This window comes from Podarcis bocagei (genome assembly GCF_964188305.1).
Source record: "Podarcis bocagei genome assembly, chromosome: 18".
Classification (NCBI taxonomy): Eukaryota; Metazoa; Chordata; class Lepidosauria; order Squamata; family Lacertidae; genus Podarcis; species Podarcis bocagei.
The window spans coordinates 12,078,712-12,090,009 of record NC_138144.1 but is presented as its reverse complement, the minus strand read 5'-3'; the positions used below and the strand labels follow the sequence as shown (position 1 = coordinate 12,090,009).

General features: G+C 48.5%; 1 long non-coding RNA gene across 1 annotated transcript; it reads right to left on the bottom strand.

Moving 5' to 3' along the window:
• Positions 1 to 1,761: 1,761 nt before the first annotated feature.
• On the bottom strand, positions 1,762 to 10,776 carry LOC308577802. Its single transcript, XR_014003701.1, has 5 exons — positions 10,386 to 10,776; positions 9,130 to 9,209; positions 6,447 to 6,607; positions 4,479 to 4,727; positions 1,762 to 1,895 (listed from the first exon to the last, which is right to left on the bottom strand). It is a non-coding gene; the product is annotated as an uncharacterized lncRNA (long non-coding RNA).
• Positions 10,777 to 11,298: the final 522 nt, after the last annotated feature.

Genomic DNA, 11,298 nt, shown 5'->3' with positions numbered 1-11,298 from the left:
CTTCTTTAACTTACTGTCAACAAACGATCTATTCACAGTCAATGAGCATATCCAAAACTTCAGTCTTACTAGCAGCCCGTTTCCAGGTTCAGAGCGGTGGTAATTTGACTTTCTTCACTCTCTCCTGCAGGCTTACGCGGTCTAAAATTTCCCCCCTCTTCTCCTGCTTCCAAGGGGGGGGGGGTTTGATGATTTTAGCCGATGGAAGTATAATCCTTTATGAAAAGCTTTCCAAGACTTTAGCTTTGCAGCCTCTTTGCTTCAGTCTATTTACAAAAGGGGAAGGCGGACTTCCTGTTTGAAACCTCCCCGTTTCGGTGCCAAATTAAGACGTTTAAAAATCCAATTTTCCGTTCTACTCATGGGTAGTTGTTTTAAGATCAAATTGTCCACAGGAAAAAGTCAGCGCTCTCCGGCAACAGCAATGCGGCTTCACTCCGTGAAAGAAGCAGTCAATTCCATAGAATAGTAGAGTTGGAAGGGACCCCGATGGTCATCTAGTCCAGCCCCCTGCAATGCAGGAATCTTTTGCCCAAGGTGAGGCTCGAACCCACAATCCTGAGACTCAGAGTCTGGTGCTCTTTTGCATCCTGGAATATTAAGTACAATTTGTATCATGTAATTATGATTCTGTTGGTTTTATTTCCAATTGCTTTCCCAACCACCCTCAGTCTGGGATTTGCCTTGCAGCAGGCGGAAAACCAACAGGTGCAGCTTCTGCCACTGTGTCTGTGTGCAGGAGAAGCCTCTTGCATTTCTGCCTGCTGAGCAGCACAGGAGCCCCTGCCAGAGGGGAGCGTTTGGTGCCTTGTTTACCTCTCTGCAACACACCTGCACAGGTGCGTGTCAGAACCCGTCACCCCTGACTCAGGTGCTTCCGCACATGCGCCCTGGGTGCGTCTCTCCCCCCCCCCCCCGGATGGCTGCACAGATCCTCTCCCAGGAAGCCAGAGCCTCAGAACTCATTGCCACTTGATGCCCCCCTCCTTCACAGCTGGAGCACTTCCTGGGTGCCAGAGGGAGCCGCCCCACCCTTCCTGCCCTCCCTCTCTCCCTCCAGGCATCTCACATTCGCCACCCACCCCGCCAGTAAACAGGCACCCTGGCCAGTCAGGATGGCTCCTCTGTCTGGGATGGGTGCCAGCGCAGCAGAGCCAAAGAGCACCCTAAGGCGCCTGAATCCTGAAATGAGGAGAGGGCAACCAGATTTAACTGCAGAGCTTGGCAGTTCCATAAAAACATGAGGACTAGCACCTTGTTTCTAGTAGGAGGCTGGTAGCCGCTGACAGCTCTGCCTCCCTCTATGAATTCCTCTCGTCCTCTTTTAAAACCACTCAAGTTGGTGGCCCTCATGACACCTTGTGGGATCTCAGGGTTGAAGATAGAAGAGCCTGGCTGCAGGACCAGGGCCCAAAGCAGCCCCAAAGGGGCCTCCTGTCTTCCCAGGAGCTCAGTTCCCATAACAACCTGCCCATCTGACTGGGCTGCTCCAGTCACTCTGGGAGGCTCCCAAGAGAATATTAAAAACACAATAAAACATCAAACTTTTTTTAAAAAACCACACACCATGGAATCATAGAGTTGGAAGGGAACCCCAAGGATCATCTAGCCCAGCCCGCTGCAAGGCAGGAATCTCAGGCGGCCATCCAACCTTATTCATTTTCTTTAGGACTCTGTATGTCTGGTGCTGGGGAAAAGCAGCATCTGGAGAGGCAGTGCGCCCAGGATCAGGCCCGGGGCAGTGGGCCATGCCAGGGCAGAGGCTGCTTGGCTGCCGACCAGGCCTGGCTCCGCGGGAACCTGCTCCCGGCTCTCTCCGGAAGGAGGAGGCCCCTTTCCTGGAGACGTTGCTCAGCGTTTTCTCTGTGTCTGGGAAGCGTTGACTCAGCACCAGCCTTGAGGAAGAAAATTGGGGAAGAGAGAGTTGGTTCCCGGAGCAAGGGGAAGGAGTTCCAGCTGCCAAGGAAAGCAAAGCCTCCCCCCCCCCCCAGGAAAATTAAATTACAAAATTAAAAATAGGAAATAAGAAAAGCGTAACAATAATAAAAAACAAAGAAATACAAAAATTCAAAGACAAAATACATAAAGAGTAAAAAAGAAAACAAAATTAACAAGAAATCAATATTTTCATGTCTTATATTTCATTTACTTATTTCCTGACCTCCTCACACACCCCTTTTTTGTATTCCAGTTCACATAGTTAGTTCAGCAAATCCTTACCCTCTATCATTTATCTTTACTTATTATCTTAACCTATTATATTTCCAGCCATTGTCAATCCGTATTTACATATTCTTATTAATCTTTTTACCAGTACCACTTATTTTCAATCCAACATCCCTTCAACATTCATTAATTTTACAGTATTTCTGCAAGTAGTCTTTAAATTTCTTCCAGTCTTCTTCCACCACCTCTTCTCCCTGATCTCGGATTCTGCCAGTCATTTCTGCCAGTTCCATGCAGTCCATCACCTTCATCTGCCATTCTTCCCTGGTGGGTAAATCTTGTGTCTTCCAATACTTTGCAATCAATATTCTTGCTGCTGTTGTTGCATACATAAAAAAAGTTCTGTCCTTCTTTGGCACCAATTGGCCGACTATGCCCAAGAGGAAGGCCTCTGGTTTCTTCAGGAAGGTATATTTAAATACCTTTTAAATATATTAAATATATTTAAAAAGATATTTAAAAGGTACCGTATATTTAAATACCTTTTTCATTTCATTATAGATCATCTCCCAGAAAGCCTTAATCTTTGGGCACGTCCACCAAAGGTGAAAGAATGTACCTTCAGTCTCTTTACATTTCCAAGATTTATTTTCGGGCAGATGATAGATTTTTGCAAGCTTGACTGGGGTCATGTACCACCTATAAATCATTTTCATAATATTCTCTCTTAGGGCATTACATGCCATAAATTTTATACCTGTGGTCCACAACTGTTCCCAGTCAGCAAACATAATGTTATGTCCAACATCTTGTGCCCATTTAATCATAGCAGATTTAACCGTCTCATCTTGAGTGTTCCATTTTAACAGCAAGTTATACATTCTTGAAAGTATCTTTGTTTTAGGATCTAACAGTTCTGTTTCCAACTTTGATTTTTCCACCTGGAAGCCAATTTTTTTATCTAGATTAAAGGTCTCTCTTATTTGGTAATAGTGAAGCCAGTCTTGCACTTTATCTTTTAGTTTATCAAAACTCTGCAATTTCAGATTATCTCCTTCCTGCTCCAAAATTTCCCAATATTTCGGCCACTTGGCCTCCATATTGAGCTTTTTCTGAGCCTTCGCCTCCATTGGTGACAACCACCTTGGGGTTTTGTTTTCAAGTAAGTCTTTATATCTTGTCCAGACATTAAACAATGCTTTCCTGACAATATGGTTTTTAAATGCTTTATGTGCTTTAACCTTGTCGTACCACAAGTATGCATGCCACCCAAAAACATTGTTAAAACCTTCTAAGTCCAAAATGTCTGTGTTCTCAAGAAGCAGCCAGTCTTTCAACCAGCAGAAAGCTGCTGATTCATAATAGAGTTTAAGGTTTGGCAGGGCAAATCCCCCTCTTTCTTTTACATCAGTTAGTATTTTAAATTTTATTCTGGGCTTCTTGCCCAGCCAGACGAATCTAGAAGGTAGGAGGCTCCTTTGCAGGCTGCCTTCTGAGCTGAGAAGGTGACTCTGCTGAGAAGGTGAAAGAGCTGAATCTCCAAAGCAGGCATGGGCTTTGTCTAATCTTTGGGGTCCCAGTGCTAATCATGTCTCTCTTTCTGTCGGCATTACTGCTTTGAGGTTCTTCCTAACCCTCTGACATCTCAGAAGCCTGCCCGGGGGGGGGGGGCTTCCTAAGCATGCTTTTAAGTTCCCTTAATAATTGCATAACCCCCTCTTCAGCCCCTGAAAAAGATTCTCCTGGATTAATAATAATAATACCCTGCACATCCGGCTGAGTTTCCCCACCACACTGGATGGCTTCCAGCACATACAAAAACAGTGGCCCATGTTGCCCGCCATCCTGTCTCACAGCGGCCAAAGAGTCGATCTAGGAATCGAGATAGACTGCCTCTGAACCTAGAGGTTCCATAGGAACATGGGAAGAGCCTGGCTTCACATCAGACCCAAAGGGGGGAGCCCGTCCAGTGTAGCCTCCTGTTCTCACAGTGGCTGATCAGACGCTTATTATGGGAAACCCACATGCAGGGAGTCTCCCCTCCCGCAGTTTCCAGGAACTGGTAATCCTAAAATCCTAGAATGGTGGAGTCGGAAGGGACCCTGGGGGTCATCTAGTCCAACCCCCTGCAATGCAGGAACAGGCAGCTGCCCCAGTGAGGGATCGAACCTGCAAGCTTGGCGTTATCAGCACCAGGCTCTCACCAGCTGAGCTACACAGAAGCATCGCCCCTTCCAGCTGTGGAGGCAGAGAAGATCTATCCTGGCTAGTGGCCATCAATCACCTCACGATGCTCCATCAATTTATCTCACCCCCTTTCTGAGCCTTCCAAGTCAGTGGCCATCAACTGTCTCCTGGGGGAGGGAGTTCCACAGGTTAACCACATGCCATGTGAAGAATCGCTTTCTTTCATAGAGCTGTAGAATTGTAGACTTGGAAGGGAACCCGGGGGTCCTGTAGTCCAACACCCTGCGGTGCAGGAATCTTCTGGCATTTGGCTTTGTGAGATGCAAACATTTGTTGGACAGCAACAGATAAATAAGGTTCCAGACCTCATGCTCCTGCGAAAGAAGAAGAGTGGACCCCATCATGTCCCCAAGCTTTGCATTTTCATTAATGCGGAGCAAGATGCACTGAGTCTTTCTGCCCCGAGGATGTCTGGCCCTTTGCTCAGCCACGAAGGGAGAAAGCCGAGGCGAAGGGCCAGCCCAGTCCTCCCTGCGGCTGCCAAACTGTGCTTGTTTTTCTGGGGCCCCACCCTGCACCTCACGCGTCTCCCGGCAAGTCACCCTTGCCGACACCCAAGCGGAAATCCGGTACCGTGTGGCAGAGCCGCTGTTGCCCCCCCTCGCCGAGAGAACCAGGCTGCCCAACCGGCTTGGCAGGGGAAGGTGAGCAGGCCTCTTGGCCCCAATCCCAGCATTTCCACACACAGCCCTTTCACCGGAGGAGGGTTTGGCAGTGCCATCGCTCCTCTCCGAAGGGAGAAGGCCTGAGATGTGTTCTTGAGGCGTCTGGGTGCCTCCGCAAGAGAACCTCGCCTCTCGGGGAATGGCCCTGGTTTTAATAAGTTATTTTCTTCTGTCTTACACTCCCCCCCCCCATGGCTTGCATTGCAGGAATCATAGAATTATATATGGAAGGGACACCGAGGGTCATCTACTCCAACCCCCTGCAAGGCAGTATTCTCAATTCAAGCATCCACGAGAGATGGCTGCCCAACCTCTGCTTTAAAATGTTCCTTGTGCAGGAGCAGATCTCCTTGGCAGAGTGCCTGCTTGGCATGCTCCATCCCCGCTGGCAGCATCACCAGGCAGGGCTAAGAGAGGCTCCTGGGTCTGAAACATTGGAGAACTGTTGCTGCCAGTCAGTGTGGAGCAGCCCTGAGCTACATGGACCAAGCATCTAACTCACTGTGGCAACTATTGACGGCACTCTTTTGTGCAGAAGCATGACGTTTGGAGCCTTGGCTCGCTTTTACACGAAGCGCTGTAGCTTGGTGGTCCAGCACCCTGAGTCTGACACCCCAGAGAGCCTTCATGCTGCCAGTCAGAGCCGAGAACACTTAGCTGACTCAGCATGCAGCCATCTGCTATCTTCCTTGTTTATGAACTGCCATCAGATTTGTCATTTTCTCAATGGCTTGCCCTGGGACTTGAGATGCCCAGTTCCTCCAGAGGTTGCGGAGTAAACATATTCGGAGCGTGCCCTTCTTACCCAAACCGACATGTTGCAAGAAACCAGGGAGCAGCGTCACACCCAGAGCAACGCCTTGCAAAATGGGATTTATTTATAGCACACTGGAATGAGACATTTCAGGCCTGACTACATCTGTATATGTATATTGTTTTCTTTTTTCCTAAACAACAAGTACAGCTGTACTTTAAAAAAAACACACCATGTAAACAAACTGTCTTGCCAAATGCAAGGTGGTTCTTTTAAAACTTGGCCTTTTTCATAGTTCCGTAGAATTGCAGGGACTCCCAAGGGTCATCCAGCCCAACCCCTGCACTGCAATCACAGGAAGCACTTCCTCAAGGGTATGAAATGAAATTTAGAAAGGAACTATTTGGGGCCCTCTGTCTCCTGTTTTGTTGCTGCCTTTCTTTTCTGTGAACCCCCCCCCAAAAAAAACACAACCCACCCACCCACACACTATTAAATTAATGATAATAATTTGGCAAGCTCTAGGCATCAGGCAAGTCAAACAGGTTTGCATACGGCCTGCATAATTCCCTCTGCCTTTTGTTACTCATGGCAAGGAGAAACCTTTTGCTTACTCAGCCGCCCTCCTGGCTCCTGATCTGCCACGGCACGTTTCCGTCTGCACGCTTCCAGGTCTCTGTGGCATGAGCGCTAGCAGCTTAGGTTGTAGTGGCTGTTTTGAAGTGGAAGCCAGCAACTCTCCCGAAGCTGCATTGCGGCTCTGCTTCTGTGACTGCTGGAGGAGAAAGTCAAAAGTAGAGCAGTGATTAGATAGATAGATAGATAGATGATAGATAGATAGATAGATAGATAGATAGATAGATAGATAGATAGACAGACAGACACATTATTTGAATTACAACTCCCATTACAGTTGGCAAAGTTTGCTTTATACGTAGGGAGCGGCGGGGGGGGTGTGCTAATCTGTGTTGCACAGGACAACACCCCACCCCCCGTTATAAGACACATTAAATGATTCCTTGACTTTTGCAAGTTCCTTTTCTGTTGCTTTGAAGGGTCAAAGAGCCAGTGTGGTGTAGTGGTTCAGAGCGGTAGTCTCGTAATCTGGGGAACCGGGTTCGCGTCTCCGCTCCTCCACATGCAGCTGCTGGGTGACCTTGGGCCAGTCACACTTCTCTGAAGTCTCTCAGCCCCACTCACCTCACAGAGTGTTTGTTGTGGGGGAGGAAGGGAAAGGAGAATGTGAGCCGCTTTGAGACTCCTTCAGGTAGTGATAAAGCGGGATATCAAATCCAAACTCCTACTCCTCCTCCAAATGCAGAATGTGAAAAGGTTGCCCCGAATGATCTTAAATAGGTTGGAGACCTGGGCACAAGCTAACAAAATGAATTTCCATAGGGACAAATGTAAGGTTCCTGCACTTAGGCAGGAATAACCAGATGCACAAATATAGGATGTGGAACACCTGGCTCACTAGCAGGACATGTGAAAAGGATCTCGGGGTCTTGGTGGACCACAATTGCTCACAAAGGACACAACTTCCTTTGCACCCGTCCAGATCAAATGAACCAACAACCTCCCAGCTAATTGATCCCTCTCTCACGCACAAATCCTGGATGTGTGCTGGGTGGAGAGACGGAGCCGCAGTGCCATTTCCTCTGGGGACATTTGCATGGGAGCTGCCTGGTGTTTTTGCTGCTGCCCATCTGACTAAGCATCTCAGGAAGAGACTTTCCCTTCACAAGCAGAAATAGGTTGTTATTATTATTATGAATTAACACTGTGGGGTGTGTGAGAGAGCATACTTTGCAATAATATATTCACATGGCAGCAAGGCTCCATCCAGCATAACATCCTGTTTCCAGGGCTGGTTAACCAGTTGCCCAACCTGGGAAACCATAGCTCAGAGGTAGACTGCTCTTTGAGGTGGAGGCTCCATTTTTAGTGGTCATGGCCAAGAAGGCTTCTCCTTTTTTGTGAGTTTGGCGAAGCTCTTCTTAAAAAGATGATAAGGAAAGCCTTGCTGGGGGGTCTAGAGCAGGCATCCCCAACCTTTGGCCCTCCAGATGTTTTGGACTACAATTCCCATCATCCCTGACCACTGGTCCTGTTAGCTAGGGATCATGGGAGTTGTAGGCCAAAACATCTGGAGGGCCACAGGTTGGGGATGCCTGGTCTAGAGGCTGGCCATCCGCCAGGGATTCTTGAAGTGCAATTTTCCTGCATTGCAGGGGGTTGGGCTGGATGACCCTTGGGGGTCCCATCCAATGCTACAAATCTATGATTCATCAGAGGCTTTTAAGCAGAGGTTGGGTGGCCACCTGTTGAGGATTCTTGAGCTGCCATTCCTGCATTGCAGAACCCCTTCTGCCCTTCTTAACACCCAGGGGGTCTGCAGGGGTCACTTTGGGTTTTGAGCCCTCATGTGAGCACCTGGAATTGGGACCACCAGGAATGAACTGGAAACTGCTGAAGTCTCAGCCTCATACTTACTACCCCCACCACCAAATGGCACAAAATTCACATGAACAGGGCGGGTGCAATTTTTGCATTTTCGTTTCTGCAGTGAAGATTCTCCTTCCCCATATCAAGCAGAGACTAGCCCTGTTCAAGAGCCTAAAAGGACTTCCTGGAAGGGCAGCGATAAGGCCTGCAGAGCACATTCCTGGTGGCTGCGGAGGCCTCACATTTGTGCCCTTTTGGGGTTTATCTTGCTGCTCCCCAGACAGTCGCCAAGAGCCTCCTAGACGCCTCTTCTCTGAGGCTTTTAGGGCCTGTCAATCTGGCCGCCTTTGTTGATTTGGAGTCTGCCTGGAGAAAAAGGCCTTCCTTTAGGAGCAGGATGGAGAGATAGGAGGGGTGGGGAACCAGGGAAATATCCTCAAATGCTTTGGGCTATATTTAGACACAGGGTGGGATTTTCCCTCGCTCTCTCAGAAATGGAAGCATTTTAGACCATTTGTTGCAAGCGAAAAATGCACTCTGTGCATGCACAGGTGCACCATTGCACATTATTATTTCAATTTGGTTTTCTGAGATAATATTGCAGAGGGGGTTGGGCTGGAGGGCCCCTGGGGGACCCTTCCAATTCTGTGGTTCTATGATCCCCTGATCCTTGGGAGTTGGAGTTCATCTCTGGGCAGGTGAATGCAGGTGATAGTTTGCAACGCAGGTTCAGATGCAAAACAACTCCAGGTGACTCTGTCTTCCGCCACTCCAGACCCGCCCGTGCCCAGGCCAGGAAGGTGGTGTGGCTTCACTTGTGTTTCCTGCCCCGCCTGCTCATCCTCAGCTCACCTGGAGGCACACCTGACTCCCGGCAGCAAGCTTCCTCTCTGCATCTCTCGACAGGCTTACAGGAAGTCAGCAAAACATTCCTTTAAAATAATAATAATAATAATAATAATAATAATAATAATAATAATAATAAATCTTTCCAAATAATTTACAACATTTTCTGGTTTACAATCAATTAACCTTGGGCTACACCCCCCATCTCTCCATGCTTTCCCCAATTTTCCAATTAGTGCTGCATATTATAGTCATTCTATCTATACTTTTTCCACAATGTTACTTGAATTTACAATGAACATTGAAGTTACAATGTTTTTGAAAAATAATTTACAAATACTTTCCAATCCTCCTTGACTCCTGCCTCATCTTGGTTTCTGATTTTATTTGCTAAACTTGCCAATTCGGCATATTCCACCAATTCCATCAGTTTCCAAGGTCCTGCCACCTGCCAGGTCAGGAGGTGTGGGGCGAGCCTGTCACTTCCAGGGCATCAGGGTTGCCTTGCAGCTGGATCAGGCCCCCCAAAGACCCATCTAGCCTGCTCTCACAGTGGCCAAACAGCCCTGAGAACCCGGGAATCAAGACAGACTGCCCCTGGAGCTGGAGGGTCTGCAAGGAGGTGAAGAAGAAGGTGGCTGTTAAGCCAGGCCAACGGGGGACCCATCCACCCAGACCTCCTGCCTGTGCAAAGATTTGGCCCCATTAATTGGAGCAAAACAGGGTTGAGCTCTTATGTCCTGGCAGATGATATCTGGAAGGAGAGGCAGCGAGAGACCTGCAAAACAAAAACAAAAACTGCTCAGAGGATCCTCCTCTTGCAAAACATTAGGAAGAACTTCCTGACAGTAAGAGCTGTTCGACAGTGGAATTTGGTGCCAAGGAGTGTGGTGGAGTCTCCTACTTTGGAGGTCTTTAAGCAGAGGCTTGACAACCATATGTCAGGAGTGCTCTGATGGTGTTTCCTGCTTGGCAGGGGGTTGGACTCGATGGCCCTTGTGGTCTCTTCCAACTCTATGATTCTATGATTCTATGATTCTATAAACCTTAATGGGAGCAAAGAGGAGCTGCATCCAATGTTAGCCCTACTCAGAGTAGACATGCTGGAAGGACTAGATAACTCACTGAGATCCATTAGTTTCAGTGGATCTACTCTGAGCAGGATGCAACCATCCAAAATCACCGAAAAACAGGATTCTGCCTTCCCTAAATGCACCAGGAATAAAACAAGCGCTTGCAAAACAAGCGCTGAACTGCCTGACATTTGAGGTTTCTGGTTTAGAAGCTCAAAGAGCTTCTCATGTTTTCCCAGAGCTGCTCTTTCAACATCTTTCAGAGCCTGGCCCCAATCCAAGCTGGACTTGTTTTGGAAAAGCCCAAGAGTGACTTTGCTTTCTCCTCCTCGGCTGTACAGAACAAACTTTTCCTAGGAATTGCTCATGTGACTCTTCTTGCAGCTGAGAGAGGAAAAAATGCCAGTCTGGGGAAAGAGGAAGGAAAGAGGCTAAATAAATGGCCATTTATTTAAAGACACAGATAAGGTGCAAGTTGCTAGTCCCTGCTGTGTGCTACATGTCCCCCAAATGCACCCCCCTTTGCCCCTCACCTGCCCTCTCCCCAAGGGCCCAGGTGAGCACAAGGTGAGGACTGTCCCTTTGCAGGGAGGGGGGAGGAAGGAGAGGCCCTTCCAGGGCAGGAACACCAAGAACCGTGCGCAGGTCAGGCGCCTTGCCAAGAGGCCAGACAGTCAACGCTGATAAATAGGCCTGCAAGGAGGAACATGACGGAGGGACAAAGTGGGCCGTGTCCTCGGCTGCCCTCGTGGCTTATCCGCAGTCCCTCAAACACTGCTCCTGGTGCAGCTTCATGTGGCCTGAGTGCACCCCATGCACCCAAAGCACATTCCCTGCCCAAGCGAGGAGTCCTGGGAAACAGAGCTACTGTTCCCAGCAATGATTATTTCAGGGGGGAAGGACGTGCTATAAATGTGCCCAGCAGGCATTTCCCATTCAGAACCACGAGGACTGGATTCTTAACTTCATTTAAAAGGGGTGGGTTACAGTTCCACAGCAGAACGCCTGCTTTGCACAGAAATTATGTGGGCGTCTCCAGGTAGGCCTGGGAGAGTGCCCTGAGTCTGAGACCCTGGAGAGCTGTGGCTGCCAGACAGTGGAC